The sequence below is a fragment of the Micrasema longulum genome, unplaced genomic scaffold, assembly GCF_059751315.1.
Source record: "Micrasema longulum isolate JH-2025_06_02 unplaced genomic scaffold, ASM5975131v1 h1tg001408l, whole genome shotgun sequence".
Classification (NCBI taxonomy): Eukaryota; Metazoa; Arthropoda; class Insecta; order Trichoptera; family Brachycentridae; genus Micrasema; species Micrasema longulum.
The window spans coordinates 405,440-417,630 of NW_028278594.1; the positions used below are offsets into that span (position 1 = coordinate 405,440).

At 28.1% G+C, this 12,191-nt stretch overlaps 1 long non-coding RNA gene across 2 annotated transcripts; it reads left to right on the top strand.

Annotated features, from left to right (window-relative positions):
• The first annotated feature begins 965 nt into the window (after positions 1 to 965).
• Positions 966 to 2,423, top strand: LOC148275518 (uncharacterized). 2 transcript variants are annotated; one of them, XR_015824006.1, is made up of 2 exons: positions 966 to 1,372; positions 1,764 to 2,423. It is a non-coding gene; the product is annotated as an uncharacterized LOC148275518 (long non-coding RNA). The 2 variants fall into 2 exon arrangements; XR_015824005.1 differs by having other exon boundaries at positions 966 to 1,260.
• Positions 2,424 to 12,191: the final 9,768 nt, after the last annotated feature.

Genomic DNA, 12,191 nt, shown 5'->3' on the forward strand with positions numbered 1-12,191 from the left:
AGTGAGCTGACAAAGAAAAATAGAACATGCTATAAAAACAATATAAAAACTTTGGTTTAATAAATAGAAGCACAAAAGTAAAGTTATATGTATATGAAACTAAGATGATATTAAAATAAATCATTTTTAAAATTGTTAAAAAGTAAGCATACAAAAAATATAGGCATTCTTCACAAAAGTAGAGATTCAATGTAAATAATATAAAGAGAAAATTAAAATCGTTATAAACATAGGTATAAAGGGTGACAAATTTTACAGTATTTAGATTCATTTGGTTAGAGTCAAAAGTGTTCAAGGTTATAGTAGTATATAAATATGTAAAATTCAGTGTAGTCTCATTCAGTGCTGTGTAATCTTTTGCCACACAATACGAAAATGACAGTATAAAGAGGACGTAAACAAAAATAAAACGGTAGCAATATAGTAAAAAACAATAATAAGAACATACTTTAGCATTGTAATAACGTAATGAAATAATATAGTTTAATTTTTCATGACTTGTATATATATGACGTAATAGAATTATACAATGAAAAAATAAGAGAACAATAAAAAAGTAGCATGAGATAGAAAAATAGTTTAAAACTATTTCTCGTATCTGAGGTAGAAATATAGTATATTTACAGATCAGTAGCATAGTAATCCAATTTGATTCAAATATAGAGGAACGTAATTCCATATCCATAATATAATTTGAATCTAAGAAATTGAATTTATAAGTATATAAATAGTATAAATAATAAGGCCATTTTTTTAAAACTTGGAAGAAAGATAGAATTTCGTATGAACATATTTGATTAAAACTAAAAGTAGTTTTTTTATTCTGATTCTCTGGCATATAAGATTTTAACACAGCAAAATAATAATACGGCACGAGAAAGAATAGAAAAATAAGTATATAAATAATGAATTCAATAAATCTATGGTTTAAAATAATTTGTTTTTGAATTTCTATGAATTGACTATGACAGTTTGTCGTTCTATGAATATATTTGACAACAATACTATTTCTGTGTGCATTGCTCCGGTTGAATTGAAAGTGATGTAATGTTGTTTTATCATTATATAATAAAAACAATCTCTGAGATCTCTTTGGGATTGTGTGTCTCGTGAATATAGAACTTGCTATGATACACTGAAAGTTCTTTAAATATTGAATAGCACAAGTAATCTGCTCAATTTTATCTAAAATACTATAACGTATTATGAGACTTATATCAAGCTTAACAATTAGCAGATGTACATGCATCAAGATTAAAGGTAAAATATTATGACGTTCTGCATTACAATACAATAGAAAGATGGATATAATTATGTACAATGCTTTATAAGCCGGAGAATAGTTGACCATAAGATGAGAATTATGAGTAAGGTTTGTAATGGTCGACATTTCTTTAATTATTTTTGTAATTTTATAAACAGAGACGCACAAAGTATATTGAGTGGAGCAATGAATCATATTACAGTGCGGAGATTTTATATATTTATAGCTTAAGTAGATCTGTCTCGCTTTTAACCCGAAAACATCCTTCACCTTCTGCTTTACGAGTAAAAATATTTCCGTTTTTGGTCCATACATACTTTATTCCTTTGGTTTTAGCTAACTGTTTGGTTTTCGCCAGCAGAAACTTGCACCTTCTTGTCAATTGTTCCGTGATAAAAATGTTTGTATGTTTTATGTCCTTTAAGCCGATAAGGGTTGAATTTATACACTGTTTTTTATTTTTTATGCACTCCCTATTGTATGTTTTGATTTTTTGCAGGAAAGAGTCTTTACCTTCTTTGGTACGCATTGTTAAAACAATGGAGCTTGGAGTATTTTGTGTTGGAAGCCTCCTCGAGCGTTCTATGGATGCGATTTCTTGGCCCAGTTCCCAGCTTATTATCGTAGCTATATTATTGATGATTTTCGACAGATAACTATTTGTTTCCTGGGGATTATCAGGGCATCCTCGGATTTCAATATTATTTTGTATTTTTATTTTTTCCTCTTCGTCTAATTTTCCTTCCAAATAATCCACTCTCTTTATCAATTCTAGTTGATTTTGATGATTTTTTTTATTCTCGTTTTCTTTTCCTTCCAGTTCTGTCAGGCGTTTGCTAAGCGTTTCATTCTGTTCACTGACAAATTTGATGGCCTCCAGAATAGTTGCGTATTGGTTGGTGACCTGACTTATCTGCTGATGGATTATTTCAAAACTTTTACTTAGCCGATTGACCTCTGTCTGAAGGGCAGATAGCGCGTTTGCCAACTCCAAGTTAGCCGAGAAGGGTTGGGCGGCTGCAGCTGGTGAAGCTGGAAAAGGTTCAGTAGTCTTTAATTTTGAGTCCTTTTTTGGGGCCATCTTTAAAGTAGGTAGGTTTTTTGGGAATCTTTAATCACTCTTTTCTTCAGCACAGTTCAGTATAAAAATAAACAAAAACTATTTTAAATATTTAAAATCACTTCTTTGCACTATTTAGATAAAAATTATGTTTATTTTAACACTTAAATTTCTAAAATTCTTGATTTGTTTAGAGGAGTAAATTTTTGACGTTTGTAATTTTGACAGATGACAGTGAATAGTTCATTAATTTAAGTAGGTATCTGAATACATTTGTTTTTCTTTATTTTTGACTTATTTTGTTATTATAACATAAAATAATAACGTATTCTAAACACAATGAGACTGTAAAAAAAGTTGGGATACACACAATGAAATGTAAAATCATTTATATTAAAAAATACAAAAATATTTTTTCAACAAAAACATCAATTTTATATCAGCATTTGAACATAACGCTACACCATGTGTGCACCATATTATAATTATAAATAAACAAAAATATTTTATTTTAATTTTTAATTTAATTTAATTTAATTTTATTTAATTTTATTTTTTTAATTTTTTTAATTTTATTTTATTTTATATATTTTTTTTTCATTATATTTTATTTTATTTTATTTTATTTCATTTTATTTCATTTTATTTCATTTTATTTCATTTTATTTTATTTTATTTTATTTTATTTTATTTTTATTTTTTTTTATTTATTTAAATGTATATATTTTTATTTAATATTTTTTTAAATTTTATCCTGAAAGCATACCTACCCTACAGCCATTTATAATAAGTATTAAAAACAAAAAAAAATCAAACATAAAACGACCAATTAAGTTTTCATTAATTATGTTATAAACATTAAATGTGACAATAAATAAATAAATTTAAAAAAAAAGCGAGAAAAAAATGATTTTACAATTATCGTTTGGGTTTTCCATGGTAACAAATGAAAATACCGAATGCACACTCCGAGCCATCCATGCACTCATATATGAACTCATACATATACAAACATGCATACGCATGCAATGTCTTGCAGCAGTCTCCTGCAATGGCCTCTTCCCTACGATAAAATCCAATTTTATATATGTCTTCTAAGCACGGCTTTCATTTTCAAGAACTTTTTATGTACCACTAAATTTAAAAAAAAAATAATAACCAAGCCGCTTCGGCAAAAAATATTTCATTTTAATATATTGAATAATAATGTTTCACAAAGTTAGTGCTTCAAACATAAAAAATACTTTATTATATGTTCATCCAGGACATCGAGTACTCTAAGAACTACAAAAAAGTTATTTATGCTTCATTAAGTTAGTTCATAACATTTTAAGAACTAATATAAACTTTTAACAATATTACAATTTTTTTATCAAAATTTCTCAATAACATATTTTATCAAATTAATTTTAAATAATAAGATTTTTTTATTTTCTTTATTTCTTCGGATAACTCATTGTACAGCTTCAATCCCTTGTACAATGAGTTTTGAGATTCTGTTTTTCTCTTCATTGGTAATCTTATCTTTTTTTACCCCTTGTGTCATGTGTATGACATTGTTGGTTAAATTTTATTATTGTTTTATTTTATTAATCCCCTTAGTTATTTTATGGATAAAAATTGCTACATTGTGTTTAATTTGATGCTTTATTGTGAGCAAGCAAATTTCTTTATGCATTCTTTCTACATTGGAATAGATATTTCTTTTGAGTATAATCCTCATCGCCTTATTTTGAAGAATTTTTATATTTTTAATTTCTCCTTCATTACATTAAAAAATAATGGAAGAACATTAATTTATGTGTGGACGTATTATTATTTTATATTTAAGAATAGGACTTTTTATAACTATTACATTTCGTAATCTTTCCATTGATGAATATTTGAAAAATAATTTTTTGTGGCATATTGAAATTCAAATAGCTATCCAAGTAGACCCCGAGATACTTTATTTCGTCCACAGAATTTATATTCAAATTATGAATATTAATATTGTAACCCTGGAGTATTTTTTTCCCCAATATTCTTTTTTTTTTTTTTTGATATTTTTAATTTTAATTTATTTACTTTTAACCATTTAGATATATTTCCTCAATCGTAATAAATTATAATAATTTTAGTAAAAGTAGTGCTCGTTTTGGGTATTTTGTAATCAAAATTACAGAAAACCTTGCACAAGCATTTTTCTGAGATCTCCTCTTGTGGCCACATGACCAGAAATATGACAATGACTCTTTTATAAATAAAAATAATTCATTTAAACGGTGTCTCAGATGGTAATGTTGAAGGACATTGAAGCATCACTCAAAGTGTCGATTTTTGTTTCATGATGGACGCCGTGCAACCTCCAATTATATTTATTCCAGGTTAGATTATTACTAATTTTACCAAATATGTTGCATTTTAACATATTTTTTTGAAATTTGTGGCGCAGCCGAGATACCACAACAGAAACCAGAATATTTTTGTTAAGTGACGCGAGCAGGTGCTACTTAGGAGCGATTTTGTTTATATAAAAAATATTATTTACTATTTACATACTAAACACGGTTTTTATACATGAAATTAACAAGAATGTCTGAAATCTCTAATATTTTTTTTAATGTGTAACGAAAAACGAAACACAATATCCTGTAAAACAGAAAATTTCCTTCTGAATGACACTTAACAATCTTGTTCTATTTTTGGTGATCATTTTTGTATTTGTAAAAAAAATACACAACTTATGTTAACACCTAATACGAGTACATAGTAAAATCCTATTACCTCAATCCAAATAAATTATTTTTGTTTTTTAAGTAACAGTACAGTAATTAAAATATTAAAAAATATATAACTCCCCCATCCCACATAAGAATTCTTATTACTAACTTCACCGTTGAGTATGCGTGTTCATGTTTCCAAAGAGCAATGATCCTGGTTCATTTAATTTAAATACGCGATAAAAATAAGTATAAATTAAATGTTTATTAAAATAAATCTTCCCTTCTACTGAAACTCGCAAATATAATCCTTGGTCATTTATAACATGTGACATGACAGAATTTAAAGTAACGCGATTTGGTTAACACGTCAATGCCCGTGAATATTTTTTTAATAAAATGTAATATTTTGAGTTTGTAAAATTTTGGTTGGATTTATCCCCTAGGTTATTCAGATAAACATATTACAAGAGAGAAGAGCATTTTAGAAAAGAGAATGTGGAGTGCAAGTTTAGGCATTTTTTTATAATTTTGTATTTATTGATCCAAATAGGTTTACAAGGTAAAAAATAATAAAACATATGGAATGTTAATTCATTAATAATAATAACGTTTCAACCTCTCAAATAGAGGTTCAGATTGGGTTATGGTCCTGTGGCTAGTGTCTCGGACTCACGGACCGTTACAATTAAATTCCTAAATTCCTAGTCATGGTCAAAATAGCTTTGTCTTCAAAGGTGTAAAAAATTATAATAATCTAAAAACTATTCAAAATAATATATCAACAAAGAAATTTTTTGAACACGTGTAAAAACTACATTCAATTTTAATTAGTATAATTGCATTATTGTTTTATGTTTTTTCTTTATATATCCTTTATATGTTTTTTTTTTCTCATGTAATCGTATTTAAAATTATATAAACTCTTATACAACAACTACAACGGTGTAAGTTAAGAGTAAGTCTCTTTTTTTGGAGAGTTACAGTGATAACATTTACTAGATGTGTAAAAGTAGATATGTATAGAATTTTAAAAAAGATGTACCTTTTATGAAATTTATTAATTAAAAAAAATATTTATTTCTTTCTCCAAAATGTTCTCCACCATTGTTTTGATTTGTGAATTTAATTTTTTCCCTAGGGGTAAAATGCAGTCTACAAACATTCAGACACACTCAAAATATGAATTTCAACCAATAGGTCTAAGAAAAGGTGTAAAAATAGGAAAATCAGTTTCAGGCGTTGCCTAGTATGTGATATATTCAGTCAGATAAATCCCTTTCCCAAAATAGTTTTTTTCTTTCACTTCACTTAAATCAACAGATGAAAGATGCAAAGTGTGTAAATGGGTCACTTAACCAGCCAACGACAGGTCATAAGCCCTGTAAATGTCTAGACTTCAACATTTCTTTGTCTAAACTTTTCTCAATCTTTTTTGTAATTTGCAAAATAAAGTCATTTTAAGTCTTGCAAAATTATGCGTAGCTGTCATAAATACTGAGGTCATATTTCAAACGCTCTCGCGGCAGTGGAAAACACTTTTATCTCACGTATTTTTATGTAAATACACGAGATAAAATTGTTTTTTACGGGTGGTAGAGCGGTTCAGAAAAGCACCGCAGAAATTATAACAGCTACGCATAAACTTGCAAGACTTAAAATAACTTTATTTTGCAGGGTAAGAAAGGGTTTGAATTTGCAAAAAAATAACAACAGTATCGTGGAGTTCAATAACTCCAGAACTGGTTCCATTAATGAACGTACATACCTCTTTAGTATATTATTAAAAAATACAGTACCACAATTTACTCTTAGTGAGATCTGCTATGGACCAAACAACTGGTTTGCCAGAGATCTACATAAATTCGTGGTCAATTAAAGATAAAACATTATAGAGAGAAACGTGTAGCCAAGTCAAAAAACGCAATGGTAGATTTCCTAAAAAAAACGCTGAAATACTATGCCGGGAACTAATAAACTAGAATTTGAATGTTAAAACCATGTTTTTAATTCTCTGCCTAAATTATACTGAATTATATGACTTTTTAAATCTATGATTATTTAATTTTGTCCGTCTCGTTGTGCAGTGGTTGACGTTTCCTCATACCAATCTTGAGGTCCTGTGTTTGAAACCGGGCGAGGTGGACGTGAAATATTGATTTTAAAGGTTTTTTGAACTGCAATTCATTTATTTATTTTATTGGGTAAACAAACAGTAGGTACATAAATATTGACAATTTCTTATTATATGAGTATAGGACACTCATGCCACATCAAAAACATTGTTCACACCTAAGCAATAATTTTAATTATTTTAAATATAACAAACTTAAAAAGATGAGAAATAAAAAAATATGTTTATAATACTAAAAATAATTAAATATCTGCTTCTCTCAACTTTTCCGAAACAGATGGGAGAATCGAAGAAATGTGGATATTAAAAAATAGGCAAAATGGTGAATGTTACACAGTGTGTAAAGCGGCCACTTAAACTAGCCAATGACTGCTCACAAGCCCTGTAAACGCCTGGACTTCCATATTCCCTTCGTAGTTTTTTGTTTGGTTTAATAAATCCTATTCTTGTATAATAAAACTTTACATAGGACACATGACGTATATTGTTAATTATTAGTTTGAAATAAATATTAGTCTTGTATTAAGTTTATATAATATTATTACTTTGTTATTGTTTATATTTGTATGACTGTAGATTTCAACACATAAATAATAAAAATAAAAGAAAAAAAATATACATCGTCTAATGCTCGCACGCTGATTTTTCCGACTTTCGACCTGTATATTATTTCGACGTAGAACTGAGATGGACCTTATATGCATTTTCAAAATACTGAATGCTTTAAGTGATGTCCCATCTCTATTGCAATCAATTTCTTTTCATGTTCCCAACCGTCTCACCAGAAGTCAAAATCTGCTATTTATAAAATCTTCTAAGAGCAACTTTAGTTTTTATGCCCTAATGTCCAGAATGTGTAGATTAGTCAATTCATCACACGACTTGGAATTTTTTTGGATAGATCTTCCGGCTTTTCGTAGATCTTTTCGCGACTAAACAGTGTGGGATGAAGTTGGATTGGCATGGTTTAGCTCAAAGTTTTTGATCTGTCGTTTGTTTAAATATATTGTGTACTATTATTGTTTTGCGCTTGTTTGTCTTTGCTAAATAGTTTTATGTTCTTTTTGTTCAGTTTCTTGCATTTATGTTTCTTCATGTAACTGTTGTAATTGGCTTAGGCCGTATATATATAATAAATAAATATATTGTACATCTTCAAGCACTCGTTGGATTTGATCATGATCTTCCTCGGTAGGTCTTCCTCGTTTTCTGCATACATCAATATTAGTTTCGTCAACCTTTTCAGCCGTTTATTCACCATATATCTCCAAACATCTCCAAACCAGCGCAGATCTTTTTTCAATAGAATTTTATATGGTTTTTTTGTGTACAACATGTTGTATTGTAGTCCTTTTTATGCTGATTTATTTATTTATTGAGTTTCCGTTGTTTTTCCTAACGATTTATTAAAAACATTTAAAAAAACTATCTAATCTTTTATTATTTGAGATTTTTTTTTTATCTCTTTTTATGATTTTTATTACTTTGTAAGAAATAATAAGCCTTTCCATTTCGCTTTTGCGTCGTGTCGCTCAATTAGGATTCTTTGATTAATTTGAAGTTAACAATAATAACTTCAAAAAAATATATAATCCAAATAGTTGTAAATTTAATAATTATAAAAAATTCATTACAGAACCCTTTCAAAAATATTCTTAGTTAAAAAATTACGTCCCAATGATTTTCTTTTAAGAGACATCTTTGTTTAAGAACACAAAGCTTTTTAAAAGCTTAAGAGGTTCTTAACACGCATATTTATTTTTCAATCGGTCAAAAAAATAAATCACTCCATGAGAAATTTGCAAATGCTTGCAGACTGGCTGTATTTTCTCTCTAGGGAGTTGCTTGTTTTTTAATTTGGCCACTTAAACCAGCTTAATGACAGGTCATAAGTCTTGTAAATGCTCCCGAATTCCCTTCTCAAAAATGTTTTCCCTCTCTGTTGCAACAAATTTAAGTGTTTTTTGTACCTACGCTTTTTTTTAATAACGGATAAAAAATACTCTTTTACTTCGTAAAAGTAAACTGAGTTGAGAAAATGCGGATGTTGGACATATGCAAGTTTAAGCATAATAAAAACATTAATATTATTTGTACGCATATTGCCGTAATTTCTTATTAAATCTCATTCTCTTTAAATTCATATCCTGCTTTCAGCATTGTCTTCAGAGGTTATTTGGCATCTTTTTAATTCTAAATTACATAAATTTTGAAACCAGGAAACAGTTTATAAATTAAATAGTATCCCAATATGGCACTTATCATTCTTATGAGGATGGATTACCAAAAAAAAAATTATATTAATGTTTGGCTGTACTTATTGGTAAAAACCTTCATTAACCATAATGGTGAAGATACGCTGCGATTGGAGGGTGCACCAATGCACAGCCCTATGTACCACAAGGTGCGGGAAGGGAATGATGATGATTGGTAAATCAAAAATAAATAAAAAAAACGCTTTTATTGTTGGCATACATAAATCGCTTATTATTTCTGGAATTATAAAAACAGTAAATCTGTTACTAAATACAGTAACTATTTTATTTTTCAAAGATATAAAAAAATTATATATTTCAGAAGACAATCTCATAAAAAAAAATAAAGGAATTTCTCGTGAATTGTCTTTTTTAAACTTCAAATGTATATTTTATATTAAATTTGGAGAAATAAAACTTGTACTTTGTTTTTTGATACACTCACTTTATTTTTACCAACTAGTTTCGGTAACCAACTGTTACCTTCTTCAGGGTATTTTTATTACTAAACATACATAAAAGAAACAGTGAACAAATTAGTGGGTGTCGATAAGGATGAGGGAGGGGGTAATTGTGTTTAAGGTGGGGGAAGGGAAGGGAAGGGGGTATTACTCCCTCCCTCATCCTTATCGACACCCACTAATTTGTTCACTGTTTCTTTTATGTATGTTTAGTTATAAAAATACCCTGAAGAAGGTAACAGTTGGTTACCGAAACTAGTTGGTAAAAATAAAGTGAGTGTAACAAAAAACAAAGTACAAGTTTTATTTCTCCAAATTTAATTTAAAATGATACACAAAGTTATTGCAGAAAATATTAAAAATAGTATATTTTATATTTTGCTCTTATCTTTTGATCCCTGGGGGTTTTGTCTTGGTGTAAAATAACTTATACTGTCGGTGATACTGCAAAACCGCGTAACCTGTATTTTTGAAAAAATGTTGAGGCACTAGATTTAAATCATCGACATTTCCACTCAAAATAATGACTGATTTTTTGACACAGTTGAATAAAATCGTAGGTAATATCTGTAAATTAAAGCTGAAAGGCTAGAAGTCACATTTTTTGGAAAATTAAGTTGTGATTGCCATTTTGTTCATATAATCAGATTATATTAATGCTAAAAACATTGGAGATGTCTGGTATACCACTACTAAGTAATAATACTCATGCTTTCAACAAAATTCAACGGTTTGCTGGTATTAAAGCAGTGGATACCGAATATATTCCACAATTTTTATAACAAACTACCTCTGACGCAGCGAGGGATTTTGCGGAAAATTAAGTCTTATTGTCATCATAAACTATACTAAACCATTATGTCATTTCTTTTGCCGTTAATTTCATTATTTTACTTTGCTTTTTTTCACATAATGTTTACGTTCATTTACTATTTTACTGCTATTTATATCGTGTCAAAAAAAATGTATTTACCTTTTATTTTCATAAATAATTAATAGCACGTAATTTAATGTTTTTGCCTTAATAACGTTTAAAAAATACATCGTTTTTCATTCAATATTCTACATTACTTTTTATACTCAAGTCTGAGGAGAAATTAGGGCGCGGGCCTGGCTGGCGGTTAGAACAAAAATTATTGAACTCCTATAGTTATTTGATAGTCCATACTTTAAATGTTTTTTTCTTAAATATTCTTATCAAAAGCCTATAAATTCAAAAAACAGCAAAAATTGTGGTTTTACTTCGAGAGATACATTTGAAACAGTTTAAAATCTTCAAATCGCTCTCCTGAACAATTTACCAAATGTGACTTCCTGCATGTCAGCTTTAAGGTACAAATGTACTAACGAAACGCTTTTTAGATTCCCCTGCCGAAAAAATAAAGTGTTAAGCTGTAATGAAATATCACCGATGATTCCTCTTTTATATGAGAATGATTTCGATGTAACTAATTACTGTCGGTATGTAATTGGACATTTTTTAGTTGTTTGGCCATTTCGAAGTAATAGGGAAATATCAGGTTTTTTATTCACAATTTTAAAGTAATAAGAGTCTATAAAATTGATTGATTTGGTGTTTATTTTGTAGAACTCCATTTTTAAACTTATAATTAGAAATCAAACACTGATTTGAGTCTACTGAAAACTTTATTTTATTTTTACGTTTATATTTATTTTATTTTTATGTTTATATAAACATATAAAAATAAAAACTTCGTGACAATTGTTTCGCCTTATTAGGGCATTTTCAAACGAATGTGAAGATTAGTTCATAAGATTATTTTTATTTTCTACTTAAGTACCTTGAATTATATAACTATATAAGGACATTCAATCCAAATAATCTTCACATTCGTTTGAAAATGCCCTAATAAGGCGAAACAATTGTCACGAAGTTTTTATTTTTATATGTTTATATTTGTAAAAATAAAATAAAGTTTTCAGTAGACTCAAATCAGTGTTTGATTTCTAATTATAAGTCTATAAAATACTGACGAGTAAAAAAAAAAGGAATATATTTTTAAATATTGCATTTTTTTACTTTAAAACACGCGATGATATTTATTTGTATTTTTATTTCTTATACTTTCTTAAATAATGTAATGGACATTGGTAATGTAAAAAGAGACTATTAATTAATCTTCATAAAAGTCCCATTTTACATTACAAATTGAGGACGATTTTTTCAAAACACGACAATAGCTTGAATAAATAAATTTTCAGGAGTGGGTTTTTTTGTGATTCGCGTAAAATCGAGAAAAAATCTTTGTTTGAAAAAACTACACCTACTTACCTGGAAGTAATCTAATTGCGAG